We start from the raw sequence: 23,882 nt of genomic DNA, 5'->3' as shown, positions 1-23,882 counted from the left end.
TGGCGGAAAATACCAGGGCCAACATCCGCATCGCCAATGCCCTGGAGCAGCTCGTTCGCCAGCACATGGTGGAGCTGACCAATCCTCCAAATGTGCCTAGCCCTGTGCCTAGTCCAGAGGCCACAACATCTGCCTCTGGACAGGCCAGCCCGATGACATCCCGGACCCGGTCTGGCGCCCTCCCTCCCCCAGCCAAACGGGGGAAAAAAACGTTGACAGCACTGGCTACTTTTCCCACACTCCTTCTGTGCTTGCCCCATATTCCTTTCTGGCCAAAACTTCCCTCTCCTTTCTTGTGAATTGTTTTTAATTTTTTGATTTAAGTTTCCATACCTTTTATGTTTGCACAAATTATAATTTTTTTTGGAATAACACTGCCAAAAATGTTTGGGCCAAAAATGTGCCAGAAATTGTTTTTAGTTTCCAATAAATTGTGAAAAAATGCTCGACATTGTATTCTGACATTATTTTAGAAATGGTTTACATTTAATCCTGGCCCACAAGGCAAAAACGAGCTCCCAAAAAATTAAAAGGAGAAAAAAAAAAGGGGCACTTTAAGGAACACTTTAAAATTTACATAAGGATGCAAATTCTCCAGACAAAATCAAAATGGAAAATACACACAAACATGATGACATTATTGTTACAATAGCACAAAAACCATATATCAACCAAAAAAACAGACCAACAAATGTACGCTAATTGATTGTGTAAACCTGAAATTAGCAGCTATGATTTCCACCTGCGTACGGTTTTGTGCTAACCAAAAAAACTGTTTTCAAAACACATTACAAGCTGGTTTTCAATACAAAACTGATTGTTTTCAGACAAGCCGTGATTGATCGATGAAACATCGTGGAGGGCCGGGACGGAGGAGAAGGCCATCGCCAATGTGGTCGAGTAATCCAGACCCCAAGCTGTGCGAGCAGTTTGAACGGAAAGAGGATCATCCAGTGACGTATGACTTGGTACGAACACATTTGACGTTCACATCAGATAATGTATGTATGCCCAAAGAACGCCTCGCCACGCCTGCGTTTTTCCATCTCCACCCCCGTCAACGCCCAAAAACGCCCTGTTCTGTCAATCACATTTGACATGTCACTTCCTGTACGCAATTTGACGAACGAGACAAAAAAAACTTGCAATATGCCGTACGCACATGCGCAGTGTTACACCGACGCATGCGCGCTTTCTCAACATCGGAACGCAACGAGCGTACTGCTGTTAACGAGCGGCTCTGAATGAGGGCCTTAGCCCATCCAGAGTTATGCAAACCTCTTTATGAGTGGATGGGAAAACTGCATTAAGTAGTGGGCATGTCTTTGGGGAGAATTTGGCCATCTGATGGTGCTACATTGACTATTTCTTATTCATCTGGCAAGGAACCAAACAATCACTGCAACAATTTCTGATGTACATTAACAACGACCTCAAATTCACAACTACAGCAAAACATGTAGAATTCCTCAACCTTGACATCCTCATTCTGGGCAACAAAATAGATAATAACAAAAATACAAACCAGTAAATGTCAAAAGTTGCATTCTTTTCCCCAGTGAACATCACCCCTGGTTGTCTCACATCAGGCTTCCAGTTTTTTACTTGATCCAGTGGTACCGCCTCATATCCATCAGTGCTCCTGATGGCGGCCGGAGACATCCCTGAATTCCATGTCTGCCAACCAGTAACTTCCAGTTAGCGAATAATTATATTACAAGCTTATAGTGGAAGAAGTCAGTCAGTCTACTGGATAATTTGAAGACTTTTGAAGCTGCCATTTGCAGCTGGTCCATCATCTATTATTATTGGTACTTATTTGGACATACCAGTGGCCAACAACAGCTTGTCAGATTCTTCCTAAATACCATTGTCCTGTGGCCCTGATTCAGACCCGCTCGCGAGTGCACAGCGATCGCAAGCGGGTCGATGGTCCCCCACTGCTCATGTGCACGCCGGAGCCGGCTCCAGCGTGTGCATGCGTGAGACCCGGCCAGCGACAGGCGCTCTGTCATGACCATTACCTGGCCGCTCGCTAAAGCTGTGGGTGTGGCCAGGAGGCCATCTTTAAAAAAAACAGGGACTCAGAGCGAGCGCTCTCAAAGAGTGTCCAGCTCTGAATCAGGCCCTGTGTTTTATATTCTCAATATGTATTAAATTCGCACACAGACACTGTCGCTAACAGCTGTCCCAGGAAATACTACACTACTGTTGTGTTATACTGTTCCTGACACTGCCACCTGCAGCACTGGCAGAGCACCTGTACCTGCAGTAAGAAGTGTCAGTACTGAGGTAGGAGCCAGATCGCTCACACAGTGACTCCACTGCAAAACCTATACAAGACACTAGTCATTGTCCATACCAGCCTCGAGGCTGCAGACCATCAATTACAGGAAGCTAATCAAAGCCTACTACTCCTCTAAAGGGAGTAGGCTCTTCTTTGTGCTGAATACACTGCTGGGCAGCAACTAATTTCCAGGCTCTCTGGAACCAAGCCACAAGGCTGATTTACCAGCACTCAACCAAGAACTTTTCACTGTTTGCACGTTTGATGTTTGCAATCTGCGCATGTGTATTAGACGCAGTGCACATGCGCAAACTAGTCCATGCAATCGAGAAGAGTTTGCACCCTGTACATAGATGCCTCGCTAGAATGAGTGACAGGACGAGCTGTTTGTGGGTGGTGACAGGGATTGGTTGATGGAAATGGTGGTGTGGTGCAAATGCAGGCATGTATGTGTGTCTTAACCCCATTAGAAGGGGTGCATAATTAAGACGCAGCGCCATAATACATTCAACATGGCTGAATTACACACTGAAGCACTCACAGTGCTTGCAGTAGGGTATGGTCAGCCGCAAGTGCTGCATATGGGTCATATGTTACTCAATATTACCAATTGTTTAATACACTTCCTGGAGATGACGTGCATTACTAAGGGAAAGTGGGCATCTTGTGACAGGCTGTTGGGCATCTAAATACACACTGCGATCACATGCCAAGACATAGTGGGCGTGCTAATGTCTTGCCGTGCGATCACGGGATTTGCATACTTTGGCAGCTGACTGCTGCATGCGAATGCATCTAGCAAGAGGGTCTGAATCGGGTCCTCAGATCCCACAACCAGCTGGCATCATATGTCTTTAAAAGCTAACCCTGCACCTGCGATACTTCAATGGAATTGTATGTTCATTGGCAACATCTGTAACACTGCAATATCTTCATTGGAAGTTTTTGTCTGTCTTTTTTTTATCATTACAGGCACACACAACATATACCTTCACTGCAGACAAAACTTAATTAATTTACAAAAATTGCACACAGACACACTAACAAACATCACAATTTACCTACAGCAGAGGTTCCCAAACTCAGTCCTCAAGGCACCATAACAGTCCAGATTTTAAGGATATCCACGCTAGACCACAGGTGACTTAATTAGTGCCTCAGTCAATTTGATTTCTGTGTGCGTGTTAGGCTTAACCGCACAAAATATAGCAAGTCAGCAACGCAATCTAGTGCTGCCCAACTCCAGTCATAATCAATCTGTGCTCTGGGCATAAGTTGTGGAGCTGAAAATAAAGAAAAAATCTTGTCTTTTTTTTGTCAAACATTTTTTGTGTGCATGTCAGCCATACCTGGCTGTCACTGTCATCGGCGTAGGTGCGCAGGGGTGCTGTGCTCCTGTCTGTCGAGGGGCTTCTGCCCAAAAAATAATAAATAAACAATTTTTATTGTGTGTGTTAGCCACTCCTGGCTGTCATTGTCATCGGCTTAGCTGTGGAGGGGTGCTGTGCTGCTGTCTGTCAAGGGGCTGCATGAATATTGCAATGAAAACTTTTTTTAAGTTATTTAGTTACAAAAAGTTGTTTTTTATCTTAAACAAAGCAGAAATGTTATCCTAACAGCTTATAAAGTTATATGCTCTAAAAATCTAAAGCCTATATTTATTTACAAACCTATATAGAGTATACATCCAAAAACTGTTCTATTCAAAAACTTAAACAAAAGCAAAGATTATAAGTCTAGTGTGTTATAGTGTGTTATTATGAAGTTAGAAATGAATGTAGAAGGCCAAAATTTGGGTGGACCACACATGGCTGATTGGTCAACCATAGCGACTGGATTAGTGTCATAAGGAAGAGGAGGCTGCAAACTGGGGGTCATGTTGTGAGTTGGCCATATGGGGTATGTTGCTGTTAAGGGATCAGGCTGGTTATCATTATCAGTGGACACATTATTATTATAGTTGCTGTTATTTTGGGTTGCCATCTCCTGAAGGGTGATTAGCAACAGACAGAGACTACCTATCAGCTCAGGCATAGACACTGTCTGAGGAGCAGAGCTCTGTTCTCTGGAGGGAAGCCAAATAGGTGGGAGCCCCTGTTCCAACATCTGAAGCTCTTATCTCTCCACATCATCTATTATAGATGAAAAAAAATGTCATTGGGGACATCTAGCTCCTCTTTCTGTACCCTGCTCACCCTTTTTGGACAGGAAGTCTAGGATGGATGGTTTGGAAGAAGAAGGCCTAGCAACAGATGGGGATTGTCATTATCTAGACCTGGTCCACCCAGTTGGGTGTAGTCTGGGAGGTATTGGTTGGCATGCAAGCAGCAGAAAAACAAAGGCCTCCATGTTGTCTGTGCTTACTATTCCGTATTTCAGTTTGCGATTCAGGTAGAAATAAAGTGAGCTACAGAATACAGTGACAGAATTACTGGTTGTCTTAGTGCATTCAGGCCAAATATGATCCATGAATTCCTAGACAGATTCTGGACAGATGAATCCTTTGCTTGTAATAATCTTTAGCAATTCCTGGCAAAGGTGGATGTTATAGCCAGACACTTTGAAGGTTGTAACTTTGAACTTATTTATAGAAAACATGTGAATGAAACCTCCACACTACAGAACATGATGAAGTTCAGCACCCAGAGCATCTTTTTTTCATGTTCTCTGACTGTGAAGAAAGATTCTCCACACTGTAGTCTTCCATTGTGACTTTTTAATGGTGATTTCAATGTTATCCACTGGCTGAGGTCCATCTCATCTGAGGGTTGGGTTTTCCCCATGCAAATGAGACAATTCACATCCAGAAGGTGACTCTTATGTTTAGCTGTGGTGTCAGCCTCTCTTTTGGCAGAATTTGCACAATCTTGGTCTTGGGGGCACCATGATGAATCAGACAGATCCTCCAGGGTAAACATCTGATCTGGTGTTGTATCTATATGTATTAAACCTTTGTGTTTGAGTTTAGTCATCTGCCGCTTGTGGTGGAGCTCTTTTTCTGCTTTCTAAATGATCTCCAGACACAATGTAAAACTTAAACCTAAACTGAAATGTTGCATTTAATTCTCTGTTCCGCTTGTTCACATATCTAAGAAGTGGACAGTGGGAACAATGGCAATTTGAAGGCCACTAACTAACTCTGTTTTTTTAATGTCCCTGTACAGGTTGGGAAATTCCTTTACAGAACAGAAGGTTTGCAAAGGATTATTTAAGGCAATTGTTTATCTATTTTTGGAAAGCATACTTCCTGTTCCTTGTCCCCTTCTGGGATGAAAAAAATCCACTCCCAGCAAGCAGGCCTGGCGCTCAAGAAAGAATTCCCAAGAAAGACACAACGTAAGACTTAAATCTTAAATCTGAAATGTTGCATTTAATGCTCTGTTCCACTTGTTCACATATCTGCACAGACGGTGTAATGGTTAGCGTTACTGCCTCACAGCAATGAGGTCATGGGTTCAATTCCCACCATAGCCTTAACTGTGTGGAGTTTGTATATTCTCCCTGTGCTTGCGTGAGGTCATGGGTTCAATTCCCACCATAGCCCTAACTGTGTGGAGTTTGTATATTCTCCCTGTGCTTGCATGTGTTAGGGAATATAGATTGTAAGCACCACTGGGGTAGGGACAGATGTGAATGGCCAAATATTCTCTCTGTAAAGCGCTGCGGAATATGTGTGTGCTATATAAATAACTGGTAATAATATCTCATGTGGTTAAGTGGACAGTGGGAACAATGGCAGTTTGAAGGCCACTAACTAAATCTGTTTTTTTTAATGTCCCTGTATGGGTTAGAAAATGCCTTTACAGAAGGTTTGCAAAGGATTATTTAAGTCAATTGTTTTTTGGAAGCACTCTTCATGGTCCCCTTCTGGGATGAAAATCCACTCCTAGCCGCAGAAGCAGGCACAGGATTCTCAAGAAAGACACAACGTTAGGCCTTAACTCGGGGGTAGCCAACCTCGGTCCTCGAGAGCTCACATTTTCCAGATGACCTAGCTGTTGCACAGGTGTATTCATTACTCACCAAAACATTTAGAAAGATCCACATGTGGAGTTAATTATTACAGTTTTGATTCTGTGAGGAGACCTGAAAAACATGCACTGTTGGTAGCTCTCGAGGACCAGGGTTGGCTACCCCTGCCCTTAAATCATAGATCTTACGCTGGTTCACATATCTGTGCTGTTTAAGTGGCACTTTGAGGCCACTAACTCACTATGTTTTTTTATGTCCCTGTACAGGTTGGGAAATGCCTGTATAGAAGGTTTGCAACACATTATTTAAGTCAATTGTTTATATTTTTTTGGAAAGCACTCTTCCTGGTCCCCTTCTGGGATGAGAAAATCAACTCCCAGCAGCAGCAGCCATGTTCAAGGATTCTTCTGTGGCAAGGACTGATGTAAATGCACTGTATCACATTTTTTTTGTAAATGCCTCCTCCCCTCCCCTTCTCCCTCATAATTTTTTTTTTGGAATCAAAAAATGTAATTAAATTTACTACCAATCAACCCTTCCTGTCCCTGCCCTACCTTCAACTACATACATACTCCAACTCCCTCAGGCCTCTCTTGAATAATATAAGTGTTTCCTGATGTGCCATGTTTGAAGTTGAACTGCCATGTGTTTGTGCTGCCCACTGCTGCAGCTTAGCTTAGTCAGCCAGCTATCTTGGTGGAAATTTTGGGAGTAAACTAAATGAACAAATCAATATTGTGAGCTGTGAGGTGGTCAAAATTTATTGGAAACAAGTGGAAATAAATGTGATTGAGGTTATTAATACTGTAGGAACAAAAAAGGCCCATTTTATGTGATTTTAGCTGTTTTTGTTTATTTTTTAAGAAAAAATCCAGATCCAAAACACGAAAACAAAACACAGAGGTGAGGTTTTGGCAAAACCAATCCAGATCCAAACCAGGGGAGACCCAGATCCAAAACCAAATCCAAAACACGGGGGTCGGTGCACATCTCTAATTGAAATACAGTCATCATACCAACCCCATCTGTACACTCACTGTTTATACTTAACATCAACACCCGCTCAAGCGTAGTGCTGCACACACCTTATAAGCATAGAAAGGTAGAACAGATTTCAGGGTCAGCAGCTTCCATAATCATATTGCAGCATGTGTTTGGGGTGTGGGAGGAACCCATTAGTATTTAGATGAAACCTGCACAAACATGGACAAAATGCAAACTCCACACAGACAGGACACTGATCAGGAAAAAAATCTGAACGTTGGGAATGGGGAGTGTATTGGAAGTTGAGAGTTTTAGCCTATGAATGGCCATTACCCATAATCAGACCCTGGTAAGTATTGTGTCACTGGGGGAGTTGTCAGATCTGGAATTCACAAAATGTATGTAAAAAAAAGTGGATGTCTCAGTTTCTACCTAAAGTAGGTTAAGGACAATATGGGTTAAATAATATACAAATGGGGAAAGTCTATTTAATAGTTGGCATAGTCATGACCACAATGGACATGCTTAGCAATGCCACCTACAACCTCTCTTTGTTAAACACCCTCAGACTAATACATGTATCAGAGTCACCTGTCTATTGAATGCAGCATCTGGTCTACATTGAGATGCCTTCCAACTTCCACCAAGTCAGGTCAAGCATGCCAAACCCAGATAGTCTCTTAAATTGCGAAGGTCCAGTGGCATAACCAGGGGGATGTGGACGGTGAATGACCCCAGCAGAAAAGCAGTGCCCAAACAGAATTGACATGGTTGATAGGTATGCAATGAATGTGCATTTATGCAACTTTCTCCTATGCAATCAGCTTTGCACTTCAGCATGCCCAAGTGCCAATTGCATGTAACAACTGTTCAGTGCTGTGTTGAGCAGGATATACATACCACCATTCCAAACAATTAAGACAAATTTCCTAGCTGTCAGATAGTAGGACAGTCTCTAAAATTGTTACTATCCAATCTACAGTAAATCGAGACAGTTGGAAGGTATACTGTATGTTTGTGAATGTATGGAATGAGATGGCTATGTAATGTATTATTCAGCAGAATACTGTAGTCATGCCCACACCTGTGTGATGCCATTGACAGAAAACCAGAGTACAGTACAATTCATATAGTACAGTAATCTATTAAACTTGGATTCTTACTCTCCACTTTGCTAATACATTTTATAAACCTCTCCCAGATTCTGGGTAGCATTTACCATATAGGCAATTTAACTATATGGTGCTTATGGGGCTGCACATAAATACATTTTCTGTAATTTTCTTTATTTTGTAATTATTTATTTCTTTTTTGCTAACTTCTTATTTTTCTGAGATTTGCTTTAGAAGATACTGTAGTTTAGCAGGTATTGTTAATGTCCTAAGCCGCAGCCGCGTCTTGTTGGACAACGGTGCTCCTGGCGGTTCTCTCAGGCCATTTGCTGGGATCCTGAGATGACACGCTGTCAACTCATGAAGTCCTTCCATTTGGTTGTACATCATCTCTGCTGGTTCAGGATTGGTGCTTCCTCCTTATTCTGTCCTGCTGACACGTTGCTGAGGTGCTGGTGATAGCGTTTCACGTGTTTCCGGTTCTGGTGTTTGCACCGTGTCCTAGTCGTGTGTCTTGTACCTCTGCTAGTCACAAGTGTCTCCTGCCACTTGTGTTATCTCGGGGGCACAAGCAACACTCTAGTGTCTCCTGCTGCTTGTGTCATCTCAGCAGCACAGTTCTCTATCCAGTGACCTGCTGCTTGTATCATCTCGGCGGCACAGGTCACAATCAGTGTAGCCTGCCGCTTGTGTCATCTCGGCGGCACAGGTCACAATCCAGCTTCCTGCTGCTTGTGTCATCCAGGTGGCATGGGGCGCATCCAGTGTATCCTGCCGCTTGTGTCATCTCGGCGGCACAAGTCGCACTCCAGTGGCTCCTGCCGTTTGTGTCATCCCGGTGGCACAAGTCGCACTCCTGCATCTTTTGCTGATACAACTTTGCATCCTACTACACAGCCCAAAGGCTGCTTTCTGCCAAGCTCTACTAACCCTCAAGGCACCTACACAGCCCAAAGACTGCTTCCTGCCAGGTCTACAAGCCCTCAAGGCTGCTACACAGCCCAAAGGCTGTTTCCTGCCAAGTTCTACCAGCCCTTAAGGCTGCTACACAGCTAAAAGTCCGCAACTGGTCAGGTACTTACAGCCCTCAAGGCTTCTCTTTGGCCAAGGCCACACCAAGCCAAGCACCACCAGCCATCAAGGCTGCTACATGGCCAAAAGGCCACACCTGGCCAGGCATTTCCAGCCCTCAAGGCTGTTATTTGGCCAAGGCTGCACCAAGACAAGCACCACCAGCCCTTAAGGCTGTTGCTTGGTCCAAAGCGACTTTTTATTTTACCAGCCCTCAAGGATGTTGCTGGATTTCATCCTAAAGGGGTACCCCAACAGTCATCCTTCCATAATCCTCAGCACTGTTGCAACTCTGAGGTGAATCCACTCAAGGTTTATAGCATCCCCTAAGTTCATAGCAGTTACATGGTGATGTCTGAAAGTTGTGTTTTGGTTTTTTGTTTTCGTTTTACTTATTTGTCCCATACTTGCTGGTATTTTATTAAAGCTCTCCAGAAGATCCCAGCTATCAAGTGCAGGAGTGCGGTATGAAGTCCATGACATCATGATGGATGACTCCATTCAAGTGAATCATGTCATCAAGCTTAGGAACACCCAGTTAAGCATGGAAGTCTGGAGCGTGATGATGCAGAGAGGTAGGTAGGTCCTTATACAGAATTTTGGGAGGTTAACAGACATTTTTGGAGGGTAGGCAACTATGATTTGTGTGGGGCTATTTGGGATAGATTTGTATCTGAGAAAAACTATGAATATTGAGGGTCTAAAGAAGTATGTATGGAGAGGAATGTGGAGAAGAATGTGATGACAATGGCAAAATGAACATAACTGTGTCCGCAATATTATGTTCCCCCTTTTAAGTAGAATTGTGTTCTAATTAATAACATTGTGCAGTGCTATTTAGAAATTTAGGAACTCAGGTAACAAAAAAGTTTACCATGCAGTAATTGCAGTAGGACCATTAAAATGCAGTGTGACACACTGCAAAAAATACTACACACACATCAAGAGGCATCTTAAGAAAAAAAAATGGCCAAATGCATTGACAGGAGGTGACACCCATTTTTTAGGACTAACTTGGTCATGCATCAATTTGGCTTACCCTTACAAGTAGGTATTTCAAAAAAGCAATGCAGAAGTGTAATGAAACAGTAGCTGGTTTATTATACACTTGTCAGTATGAGAGAAAACAGGGTTTACACAGGATAAAGATAACACAAAACAGCTCAGTATGAGAATATACTGTATATTAATATGAGAAGTCCAGGAATAACACAATACTGTGGCAGGGGTTAATAGCTGAGCAGGAATAACTTGTAATGCAATATAACAGGTTAGCAGACTTGACTTGTAATCTTAAATACAAGGTAGATGACTTGATTGTGGTTTCAGAAGGTGTTTGATGTGCAATTTTGTCATTTGTACATCTTGTGATTTACAAACTACACGTAAAACTGCCAAAAAGCATGTGATATGACAAAATTGTCAAAGAAGTATCCAGGTCAGGCTTCATACTGTGTGAGAAGTATCGTACTACCAGTTTCTACTGCTAATTATGTATGTACTGTACTTAGTCAATGGAAGCCACATTAGCTTTCACTACTAAACAAAAAAAATATATAATAGTTTAAACAAGTATACCAAATAGTTCTGCATCAACAAATGTATAGTGAGTTGAGTTATGGCTGACTGGCTTCACATTAGGCATTCTTTTCTTCCAGTGTTTGATACTTTAACAATATTAACATTTGTTATCATTTTGGCTATATTAAACGTTGAAATTGGACCAGTATGTTATACAGTATATACAGTATACAGTATATGTATTGTATGTGAAAACAACAAAAAACAAATATAATGATCACAGCAGTATACTAAAATATTAGACTTTAACTGACTATTATGCAAATACAGTTTTATTTTTATTTTTAACAGAGATGAATTAAAAATACATGAATAGTTCTATAAAACTAGTAAGTCTGATTGAATATTGCAGTATTGCACAAAGTCAACAATGGTGCCAACTTCAATGCAATACATCAAACACATTTTAGGCTTTTGCTGACTGTTAATCCTATTTGGAAAAGAAACTCTAGTGCCTGACACAATGATGTTGTGTTATATTGTTTCATATTGTAGACAAGAAGCAATGTAACACAGTTATAAGCAATAAGACATGACAGGCTGTGTTTTATTGAATCATTAAAATATGCCTCAGGTGTGTGGTAAGGCACCGTGATGAATGCTGAGTGACTTCAACCATTGGAGAACTGCTTAAATGGCCCAATAAAATATACTCTAGAGATCTGTGTAGCTCTTAGCGTGTGCTGTATTAGGCATAAATAAAAGCAAATATGAACAAAATATTGATGCCTGGGGATTTATACATAACAAACCTCTCCCATCAGTCCCATGTCAATGAATGAATATCTATAAATATTATGGTTATCTACTCTATCTATTTATCTACTTTATCTATCTATCTATCTATCTATCTATCTATCTATCTATCTATCTATCTATCTATCTGTCTGTCTGTCTGTCTGTCTGTCTGTCTGTCTGTCTGTCTGTCTGTCTGTCTGTCTATATCTTTTACTAATGCTGGGCATACACTATACAATTATCTTTCATATAGCTGTCCAATCTGGCTGGTTGGAATGAAAATCTGGTAGTGTATGGGGTCAAATGATAATTGACCATTTGCTCATGAACACTGGAAAACAGTCAAAAATGTTTGTGCACACAAATTAGTTAAATCAAACCTATTTAACCAATTTGAACAATTGTTTTTGTCCATTTTCATGTGTTTGGGACCTGGTGGTCGAATCTCATTTGCTCCCATACACTACCAGGTTTTCATTCCAGATTGGACATATAATTGTATAGTGTATGCCCAGCACTATCTGTTAAGAGCTTATGATATATTTATCTTTTATATATTTGTTAAGGGCTTGTTAGATATTAGTAAGGTGCTCAGATGAAACTTAACACCTAAAGATAATGCATTATATATATATATATATATATATATATATATATATATATATATATACACCTTTACTAACATTTACTTATATAGCCAGCATTTTCCATTGTGCTTTATGATTGGGAATGAAACAGTAATAAAATAAGACTGGGTTATAACAGACAAGGAAGTGTGAAGGCCCTAATTGCAAGTTTACAAATGTGCAATGAAAAATCTGATGTGGTACGATGAAATGGGATTTGTATGAAATACCGCCGGCCGCATGTTCGATTCCCGTCAGCGGCAGCCCGACAGGAGCAGAGTGCAATGCAGCGGAAGCACGACAGCGCTGGAAATCCCGATCATGGATAGGTAAGTATCCACTAACCTAACATAACCCCCCCTAACCCTAACCCTCCTTAGGGGTGCCTAACCCTAAGTTCCCCCCCAAGTGCCTAACCCTAATCCCCCCTCTAAGTGCCTAACCCTAACCATCCCCTTCCCCACTGCCTAGACCTAAGTCCCCCGGGGGGGCGCCTAACCCTAAGTCCCCCCGGGGGTGCCAAACCCTAACCCTCCCTCCCCCTAGCCTAACCCTAACCCTCCCGGGGGGGAGCCTAACCCTAAGTCCCCCCCAGGAGCCCTAAACCTAACCCTCCCCCCCCACGGCTGTCCACTCGCGGCGCCCGGCATCACTACGATCGTGATGCCGGGCGCCGGTCTCCCGGTGTCGGGGAAATGCCGGGCGTCTACATCTAGACGCCCGGCATTTTACCCTTGCTGGGATAAGACAGTCGGGAAGCCGGCTGCCAGCATTTAGGCTGTCGGCTTCCCGATTGCCTCCCCGATTTCATAGACCATGGCCTAATGCGTTTCATAATTAACTTCATCAGATCGCTGGTTCTAGGGATGTGAAATCATTCTTTCACAGGTAGACTAAACCACACCTACATGCAGATCATCACCAATTAACAAAAATTTAAATTACCAGTGTTAGGTTTTAAAACAAGCCATGTTTCTAACAGCAGTCAACATATATCTAAATCCAAATGCAATTACATGCAGGAAAATGCATATACAAAAAGAAACATACTGTATATACAAAGAAAGCATATATAAACATGTATAGAAAAGTGCGCTGACCTATAAATTATAGATTTTTTATTTTATTTTTTATACATACCATATTCAACCTGATACTTAGTGCTATAACGGTGTTGCAAGCATTCCGAATATGTATCGTAATTATAAACATAATACTTACTGCGGACCTGAAGCACAGCTGATTATTATCAGTGATATACACTGTTCAAATTATATAGCTTATAATATATAATGTAGCTTACAATAATAGCTTACAATATATGAGTTAGTGCTTAACACATTAAATACATATACACATTGATACATAATTCATTGCTATTTTAAATAAATTATCATATTTTAAAAATATATGCTTTTCTAGATGCTTTATGTGAACAATTAATATGTTACATAATTATTATTTATTATTTATTAACAGTTTCTTATATAGCGCAGCATATTCCGTTGCGCTTTACAATTATAAACATTAATAGAACAAAACTGGGTAATAACAGACAGATATATAGGTAGGAAGGCCCTGCTCGCAAGCTTACAATCTATAGGGAAATAGGCATTGATACACAAGGATAGATGCTATATATTGCATTTGGTCCAGCCAGAATGCACAGTTTCCTGGTAGGCTGCATGATCCAGTCACACAGGAATGTCGAACAAATGTCATGAGGATGTGAGAGAAATACAATGTGTGAGACTGTGTGTGGACTGTAAAAGGGGATGTAATTAGATATGGAAGCATACACATACCTTGAGGACCACTACATGATCCCTGCATAACAGAGGTACTTTTAGACTTTGCTCAGTGACTTACAATATATATATATATATATATATATATATATATATATATATATATATATGTGTGTGTGTGTGTATATATTATATATAAAATAATTAGAAGGTTCATTTCCAATCCATTAACATCTAATATAGCCAATTAGTCTGCTGAGAAATGTGTTAGTAATTCAAATTCAATAGTGGGTGTTTTTTTTAAACTTCTCACTGTGTTGCTGTTCATGCCTACCTGGTGTTGAATAAAGATCTTGTGGTATATTAAATGTGATAATTTTAGCAGTGATCCTGTTACATAGATTACTGTTTTTGTTCAATATTAGCAGTGACTCTAAAAGCCAATGTTTTTATGATGTTTCCCACTACCGTGTTTCCCCGATAATAAGACACTGTCTTATTTTTTTTTTTGGTCAAAAAAACTCTATAGGGCATATTTTCGGGGTAGGGCTTATTTTAATTAACATTGACAGCAATTTCAATAACTCAATACAATTCTTTAATTACCTTTATTTTTTTTCCTCTTTTTCTCTCCTCTCCTCCGCGGCGCTGCTGTAAATGATGCTGCCATGCACGCCAGCTGCCACGCGCTCACTGTGAGAGAGTGAGACGCTGCAGCAGTGATTGGATGCCACTGTTAAATCTTTAACAGCGGCATCCATTTCATGCGGGGTCGGAGCTGGGGGCATTTTAGTGTAGCGCAGGCAGGGACCAGACAAAATGGGGATTTTGGGCCTGATTCAGAGCCGCTCGTAAGCGGCCGCTCGTTCGTTCCGAGCAATGTTAGCCCAACTGCGCATGCGTACGGATCGTTATACGCATGCGCTAACCAGTCAGTGCGGCCAAAATTCATGTGCTCGCAAAATAGCGAATGCCTGCTATTTTGAGTGACAGAAAGAGGCGTATGTGGGTGGTAACAGGGGAAGGTGCTTGAAAATGGGGAGTGGAAATCAGAACGCAGGCGTGCTTAAAGGTCAAAACGGGCGTTTTATGGGTGTGCATATTTAAAACAACAGCGTCATTGACCACGTCACTGGGTTATTTTATAGTCAGAACTGCTCGCAAAATTGTGGTAGCAAACACCAACCCCAAGAATAGCGAGCAGTTCATACCCTTGTCGATGTACTCGATTAATCTAATAAATAGCGGACATGACGTAGGATGCGAGCGGCCAGGGGGCGTATCTTTCCAAAAAACGAACGCAAGTTTTGTTTGCTCGTTCAGACATAGAGGCGTGAACAGACCGCAAACAGCGAACAGTTCATTTGTATAGCCACCCCTTGTTTTAGAACGAACGACCGCAAATAGTGAGTGGCTCTGAATGAGGGCCTTTGTTAGGTCTTATTTTCGGGGTAGGGCTTATTTTGGACCTTTTTCCAAAAGTAAGGGTAGGGCTTATTTTCGGGGTAGGTCTTATTATTGGGGAAACTCGGTACTATAAACGAGAACATTGACTTGTACTCCATTCATAACTGGCGGCTCTCCATACTCTAAAGTAAAAAGCTGTATTACTATTAATGAAACTCTGAACATGGAGTTCTTCGTAGATGCAGAGATATTAGTGCCAGAATCTATTCCACAGGTTTTCAAACTCGATCCACTGGACCCCAAACAATGCATGTTTGCCAGGTAACCTCACAGAATCACAAATGAAATAATTAGCTCCACCTGTGGATTTTTTTTAAATGTGTCAGTGAGTAATGAATACACTTGTGCAGTTGCTGGGTGACCTGGAAAACGTGAGCTGTTTGGGGTCTTGAGGACTGAGTTTGAGAACCACTGGTCTATTCTATACTTTGTGCAGAAGCTGGTGCTATATTTCTAAATCTCATTTTGAGGACTGAATGTTCTGATACCTTAACTAAGAGTGACAAATATATGGCATTGACAAATGTGCAGAAGATAGCAAAGACATTGACGCTGTGCCATACTGTTTTCTATATTCTGCACAGGAATCAGCACCATATTTCTGGGGGGAAGGGGGCACAGGCAAAAGGCCTTTACTTCCTTAATACGTATCTAGGAAGTATCAAAATGTTATTGTGTCACAAGTAAGAAGATGCATAAAACTATATATAAGTGCATGAATACACATTTTTGGTACGCAGGTACTGTAAGGCAAATGTGGGGGAGATGAATCAAGTGATTGAGAGAGATAAAGTGGAGAGAGATAAAGTAACAAGCAATCAGCTTCTAACAGTCATTTTTCAAACACAGCCCGTAAAGTGACAGGAGCTGATTGGTTGGTACTTTATCTTTCTCCACTTTATCTCTCTCCATGGCTTGACACATTTGCCCCTGTATCTCTTACTCATGAAAAAGTTGACAAACTCAAAATGAGCGTAAATTACATGCATGTACAAATGCATATTCTTACATTTAAAATGTCACCAGCAATATATCAATCTTCATATATATTATCTCCTATTGAATCATTTAATACACCCAATTCAAAATGCTGTAAAAGTGGATTACTGGGTGATAGCTCAACTGTTGAAACTCTAAAGCACTATAGTAATGTGATCCAAAAACATGACTGTTATGACCAGTGATGTGCAATGAGGTGAGGCAGGTGAGGCAGAGCCTTTCCTATTATACTTAGGTATACTCCACAGTTTTTACGATAAAAATAATAAGAAAAATATAAAGAAAATATTATAAATATCTTCTTTGTTTTATTCTAATCATTTTTATAGTCAAAACACTGGAGTAAAAAGTGTATGGCAGGAAAATGTAAAGAAATGGTTTTTCAGGATGTTTTCATAGTAGTCACAATTAATTGTCTGTCCAAGGGGAACCCAGCAGTGATGTGCGGTCAGGTGAGGCAGAGTCTTTCCTGTCATACTTAGGTATACTCCAGAGTTTTGACTATAAAAATTATAAGAAAAATGTAAAGAAAACATTATATCTTCTTTGTTTTAATTTAATCATTTTTTAGTCAACATTCTGGAGTAAAAAGTGTATGACAAGTGAGGCACTGCCTCCCCTGCCTACCTTTTCCACACATCCCTGATCTAAACACACCAAATTTCCAGCACTATATACTGCTGCACCTTTGTATAATGCCCACATGTACCCTCGGGTTCATGTATACAGTATATCTGTAAGTCTGGCTCTGATACTAGCCAGTGCCTCCCCAGCCATTTAACTCACCGCACATCACTGATTATGACTAATAAAAAATAAGGTTTAGAAAAAAAAAACATTGCTTCTTATTCCCCAAAACATAGACAGATTGCAAGGCCATGTTTATTATCTAAAACACTAATGTTGGCAGTCTTATTTTCTCAAAATCATCCTGAACTCAATAGTTTTTCTGCCAAGGAATATGTTCTGCCATATTTATGCAAAATATAGTTGTTTATAAATGAACATCTGCTGCAGGATTCCACTTAAGCTGTAGACAGCGAAGACACTGGTAGCTTTACAATCAAATGTGTGCTGAATCTGGGCTGTCTTATTGAAAATGCAGAATGTAAAAAATGATGCCGCCCTCCTTACTATAGTCTTGTATTTAAACAAATTTGAGACTCGTAAAAGTAAACAGTGCCTTGCAGAAAGAAATTGCATTTAAAGAGTCTTTCCTACTATACTAAGAGAACATAAGAATAGCAGCAGTAATAAATAATCATACAAACAGCGCTGTCATCACTGACAAGCCCACTAACCAAGCACATATTTTATCTCATTTGCCTGGTTTCACTTCTGTCTCAGAACTTAAGTTGAAGATTTTGTTTCTGAATAAATAACAGATGTGTCATGTTTAATATATCACGTATCTAAATGGAAATGTGTTACTACTTTTACAGTCATGACTTATCATTTGTAATAGGTCAAATTAGGTACTCAAGGCGCATCTCAAATTCTGTGCATGGCTCAATTATCTCAGATGCTGCTTTTGGACAACTGCCCTAAGTTTGACCTGTTAATCTCATGTACGAATATGGGGTCGCTTCCCCTGTTACCTACAGCCAGTAGCAGTTGGGAGCTGTAATGATTCCTAAAAGTCGCTAGTCGCTATTTAGCGCTGCAAGTCGTTTAAGAAAGAATTGCTTTCCAGTCCAATGGTGTGGTTCCAAAGCACAAAAAGTTATTTATGTAAAGAAAAGGTAACACGGTGAAAGATTTAACAATTAGAGTAAAAAGCAATCAATAATAGTACAAGCCAATACATACGCATGTGCACTGGTCCCAGCATACAGTCATCAATCCAGAAGCCTGTGATCATCAAAGAGGATGTCTGTACACTGGAGTCGGGTCACAGTTTATATTATATACCTTACAGAGTTCAACGTTAACAAAGGAACTAGTTGACAGGTTTCCATTGGTTCTTGCTTCTGGATAATCTAGTCATTGGTTGATTCATACGTTGTCATCAGGGGCATGGCTCAGTCCTCAAACGGTCACATTGTGTAGTTTCCCGCCGAACAACTGGTTAATACTGGCTACAACACTACATGCATGTTATAACATTTCTATCCAATAACTCCCTATCATCCATAACTAGCGGACGCATGATGTGACTTCTTAGCCGATAGATACGGATGTCTGCAATTAAACAGGGATTTAGTATGATACCAAACAAGACATGTCCACTATATTCTAAACCTTAGATCTCATTTAAGTACATATTACATCATAACTATTAGCTAAAAATATCTTTAATAACACTGGTTATTATCTATAATGTGTGTGAACCATCTTGCACATATGCGTCCGCATATGTGCATCTGTGTGTTGAAATAGCAACTATATACAAATGAGCGTCCATGTGTGAGTATGTGCGTATGCATATGAGCGTCTGTGTATATAAGTATATATACATTTATATGTGTGTGCGTTATGTGTATCAGTGTATGTGTGTTGTGAATATGCAGTTTAGCGCATCAGATTGCGCGACACAAAGTAGCGTCATGGAAACATATCATCAGACCATAGACGATTAGATCGTCAGATAATAATTGCACAAAGATCATAACCAATTATTTGACTTTGACAGCTTGTATACATTGTGAAATGCAGGAGATATAAATATGATCATTAGTCTTCAATAGCACTAAAAAGGATAGCTTTTATCTTGTTACATTGCTACAGCTATGTCATTTACGATAAAGGGACTGGTTACAATTTTTTTCAATAACCTGTCTTAATCTTGAATAAAGCTGCAATGAAGAGTTGAAAGAGACCAAAAGGGAGTTAGGAGTGTAGTGTTAAGTCCAGTGAACCAGGCAACTTGATACACTACAGGGGCCAACCTTAATCTTCACAATGGACTCACTTTATCTTTAATATCAGTAATAAGATAAAATATTGAATTTAATCAAATAAAGTCACCCTACCTGTAATAACATACCAGTAGGCATTTTAATTATAACTTACTAAATATAGCAAACAAATATCACAATAAAGCATGAAGGAGTTGGACGACATGTGTTGCCCAACACTGGTTTTGTTACAGCTAGAGACATCGTGCATGCTGTCAGATGCGAGTAGGCTGTGTACATAATAACATCCAGCTCAACAAGGGTAGCATGTGCTCCTGCTTTCCTCCTGGAGAGAACAGTGTTGTGTGTACCTACTTGAATCCTGGACAGAATAGTAATATATGTGCCTGCTTTACTCCTGGAGAGAACAGTTGTATATGTGCCTACTTTATTTCTGGGGAGGACAGTAGTATACAGTATGTGCCTGCTAATTCCTGCAGAGAACAGCTTTATTCCAGGATAGAACAGTTGTATATGCAGCTGCATAACTAGGGTGGGTCGGCCGAGGCTCGTGCCCTGGGCGTCGCAGTCCAGGTACATTTCAGTCAATGTAGTGCTGTCCGCACTACACAGTAAAACAAATACACCTTCGCCGGGTAGTACACTTGTACTACCATGCGGTGGTTTGTTTGTTTTATCAGCCAGTGAAAGTCAGACAGACTTTCATTGGCTGCTGCACCCACGGCCAGAGCCGGGCTGGAGCTCACTCATGAGCTCTGCCTTCTGGCTCCCTCAGTGGGTGAAGAGAGAGATATCATGAAGTCTCTCTCATAGTGCCAAGCAGGAGCACGGAGGAGTGGGCGGCTGCTGGTGCAGAAATGGGGATAGGTAAGTATTGTGTTTTGTTTGTCTTTGTGATATATGTAAGGGGCACTGTATAAAGAGCACTGCATAGGGGGACCGCTATTGGGGACACTGTATAAGGGGCACTGCATTAGGTGGACTACTACTGGGGCACTGTATAAGGGGCATTACTGGGGGCACTGTATAGGGTGCTCTACTGGGGGCACGGTATAAGGGGTACTACTGGGGGCACTGTATAGGGGCACTAATGGGGCACTACTACATGGGGCATTTCATAAGGGGCATTGCTACTGGGGATATTGCATAAGGGGCACTACTACAGTGGGCACTGCAAGAGGGGCACTACTACTGTGGGCAGTAAGGTGCATATGGAATGGAAAGGAATGTTCCCAGAGTGATGAGAATGGTGGTGTGTCATGTTGACATGCCCCCATATTCAGTGACCATGCCCCTTGTTTCATGTAGCCGTGCCCACTTTTTCAGCCTTCGGTGCATGTGCACATAGGGGGGCTCCATTTTCATCTTGCCCTGGGTGCCAAATACCCTAGTTACACCACTGTGTATATGTGCCTGATATACTCCTAGAAAGAACAGTAGTATATGTGCCTGCTTTACTCGTGGAGAGAACAAGTAATATATGGGCTTGCTTTACTCCTGGAGAGGACAGTAGCATATGTACCTGCATTTCTCCTGGAGAGAACAGTAGTACATGTACCTGCTTTACTCTTGGAGATTACAGTAGCATATGTACCTGCATAACTCCTGGAGAGAACAGTAGTATATGTACCTGTTTACTCCTGGAGAGGACAGTAGTATATGTACCTGCTTTACTCCTGGAGATTACAGTAGCATATGTACCTGCATTACTCCTGGAGAGAACAGTAGTATATGTACCTGCTTTACTCCTGTAGATTATAGTAGCATATGTACCTGCAATACTCCTGGAGAGAACAGTAGTATATGGGCCTGCTTTACTCCTGGAGATTACAGTAGCATATGTACCTGCATTACTCCTGGAGAGAACAGTAGTATACGTACCTGTTTACTCCTGGAGAGGACAGTAGTATATGTACCTGCTTTACTCCTGGAGATTACAGTAGCATATGTACCTGCATTACTCCTGGAGAGAACAGTAATATATGTACCTGCTTTACTCCTGTAGATTATAGTAGCATATGTACCTGCATTACTCCTGGAGAGAACAGTAGTATATGGGCCTGCTTTACTCCTGGAGATTACAGTAGCATATGTACCTGCATTACTCCTGGAGAGAACAGTAGTATATGTACCTGCTTTACTCCTGGAGATTATAGTAGCATATGTACCTGCATTACTCCTGGAGAGAACAGTAGTATATGTGCCTGCTTTACTCCTGGAGATTACAGTATCATATGTACCTGCATTACTCCTGGAGAGAACAGTAGTATATGTACCTGCTTTACTCCTGGAGATTACAGTAGCATATGTACCTGCATTACTCCTGGAGAGAACAGTAGTATATGCACCTTCTTTACTCCTGGAGAGGACAGTAGACTCGTGGAGAGAACAGTAGTATATGTACCTGCTTTACTCCTGTAGATTATAGTAGCATATGTACCTGCATTACTCCTGGAGAGAACAGTAGTATATGGGCCTGCTTTACTCCTGGAGATTACAGTAGCATATGTACCTGCATTACTCCTGGAGAGAACAGTAGTATATGTACCTGCTTTACTCCTGGACATTAAAGTAGCATATGTACCTGCATTACTCCTGGAGAGAACAGTAGTATATGTGCCTACTTTACACCTGGAGAGGACAGTAGACTCGTGGAGAGAACAGTAGTATATGTACCTGCTTTACTACTGGAGATTACAGTAGCATATGTACCTGCATTACTCCTGGAGAGAACCAGGGCCAGATTCACAATGGGGTGGATGGAGCTACAGCTCCAGGCCTCCACATAAAAATAGGCCCATCAACATGACAGCATGATTACCAGCTGCCTAACTGGCCATAAATCTTAACTATTTAAATATTTTTTCTAGTCCACCGTCCCCCCAAAAAAACAAAATTATGCAATTTTTCTATTTCTATGTAGGTAGGAAGACATTGTGGTATAGTTTAGGGGGTGTATACACATGTATACACCAAGGTCACTCTGACCACACCCACACAGCACCGATCACAGCTCTTCCCCTTCTCAGTACAGGCCCTTGAACATTTTCAGCTCCAGGCCCATGTGGGTTTAAATCCGGCCCTGGAGAGAACAATAGTATATGTACCTGCTTTACTCCTGGAGAGGACAGTAGACTCATGGAGAGAACAATAGTATATGTACCTGCTTTGCTCCTGGAGATTACAGTATCATATGTACCTGCTTTACTCCTGGAGAGAACAGTAATATATGTACCTGCATTACTCCTGGAGAGAACAGTAGTATATGTACCTGCTTTACTCCTGGAGATTAAAGTAGCATATGTACCTGCTTTACTCCTGGAGAGAACAGTAATATATGTACCTGCTTTACTCCTGGAGAGGACAGTTGACTCATGGAGAGAACAGTAGTATATGTACCTGCTTTACTCCTGGAGAGAACAGTAGCATATGTACCTGCTTTACTCCTGGAGAGAAGAGTAGTATATGTACCAGCTTTACTCCTGGAGAGAACAGTAGCATATGGGCCTGCTTTACTCCTGGGGAGAACAGTAGTATATGTACCAGCTTTACTCCTGGAGATGACAGTAGCATATGTACCTGCATTACTCCTGGAGAGATCAGTAGTATATGTACCTGCTTTACTCCTGGAGAGAACAGTAGCATATGTACCTGCTTTACTTCTGGTGAGAACAGTAGTATATGTGCCTGTTTTTCCTCTTGGTGAGAACAGTAGTAAATATGGCTGCTTTATTATAATCAATTCAGAATAATCTCCAATGTTTCCGATTTTTTAATCTTTCTTTAGGGTAAAAGACAACATAAACCAGCTTACTTTAAATACATACAAAATAGTGATTGCTCATGATTAACCTATGAGTTTATTACAGGTGCTTGTAAAGGGAGGGATTTACTCTAAGCTAGGAAAAAAGACCATGTATTTGCAAATATATGCAACAAAGATCTCTGAATTTCTATTATCATGTAGCATTCAAGTATTTTTGCTGGGGTTTTTTTGCAGTGTGCTGGAAGGAATTTTTATTCTTTTTTTTCTCACTTAGCGTAAACCTGTCCCTTTACAAGCACTATTAAGTTGATCATGAGCAACCAGGTTTTTATATTGCTGTTATGAGGGCCTGATTCACTACGGATCGCAACTGCGATTGCAATAGTGATTACGCATGCAGTTCAACTGTGATAGTATGCTAATCCATTGCGATCACTATGCCATTGCAGCACTACATAAGGATGCCCACTTTACCTTACAAACATCCGTAATGTCTAGCGCGACTGCAAAACCATCAGTACAATCAAGTACCATCGCAGCCTCACACACACTTGCACAAGGTCAGACCTTACTCAGAAATTGCTAACTTCATCGCACACTATGAGTCCTCAGGCTGCGTAAGGCATCGCAGTGGATAATTTATTCACGCCACGTCTGCGTTTCGCCGACCACC

The sequence above is a fragment of the Taudactylus pleione genome, unplaced genomic scaffold (genome assembly GCF_031769625.1).
Source record: "Taudactylus pleione unplaced genomic scaffold, aTauple2 ptg000021l, whole genome shotgun sequence".
Classification (NCBI taxonomy): domain Eukaryota; kingdom Metazoa; phylum Chordata; class Amphibia; order Anura; family Myobatrachidae; genus Taudactylus; species Taudactylus pleione.
Note: the sequence above shows the minus strand (reverse complement) of the source record.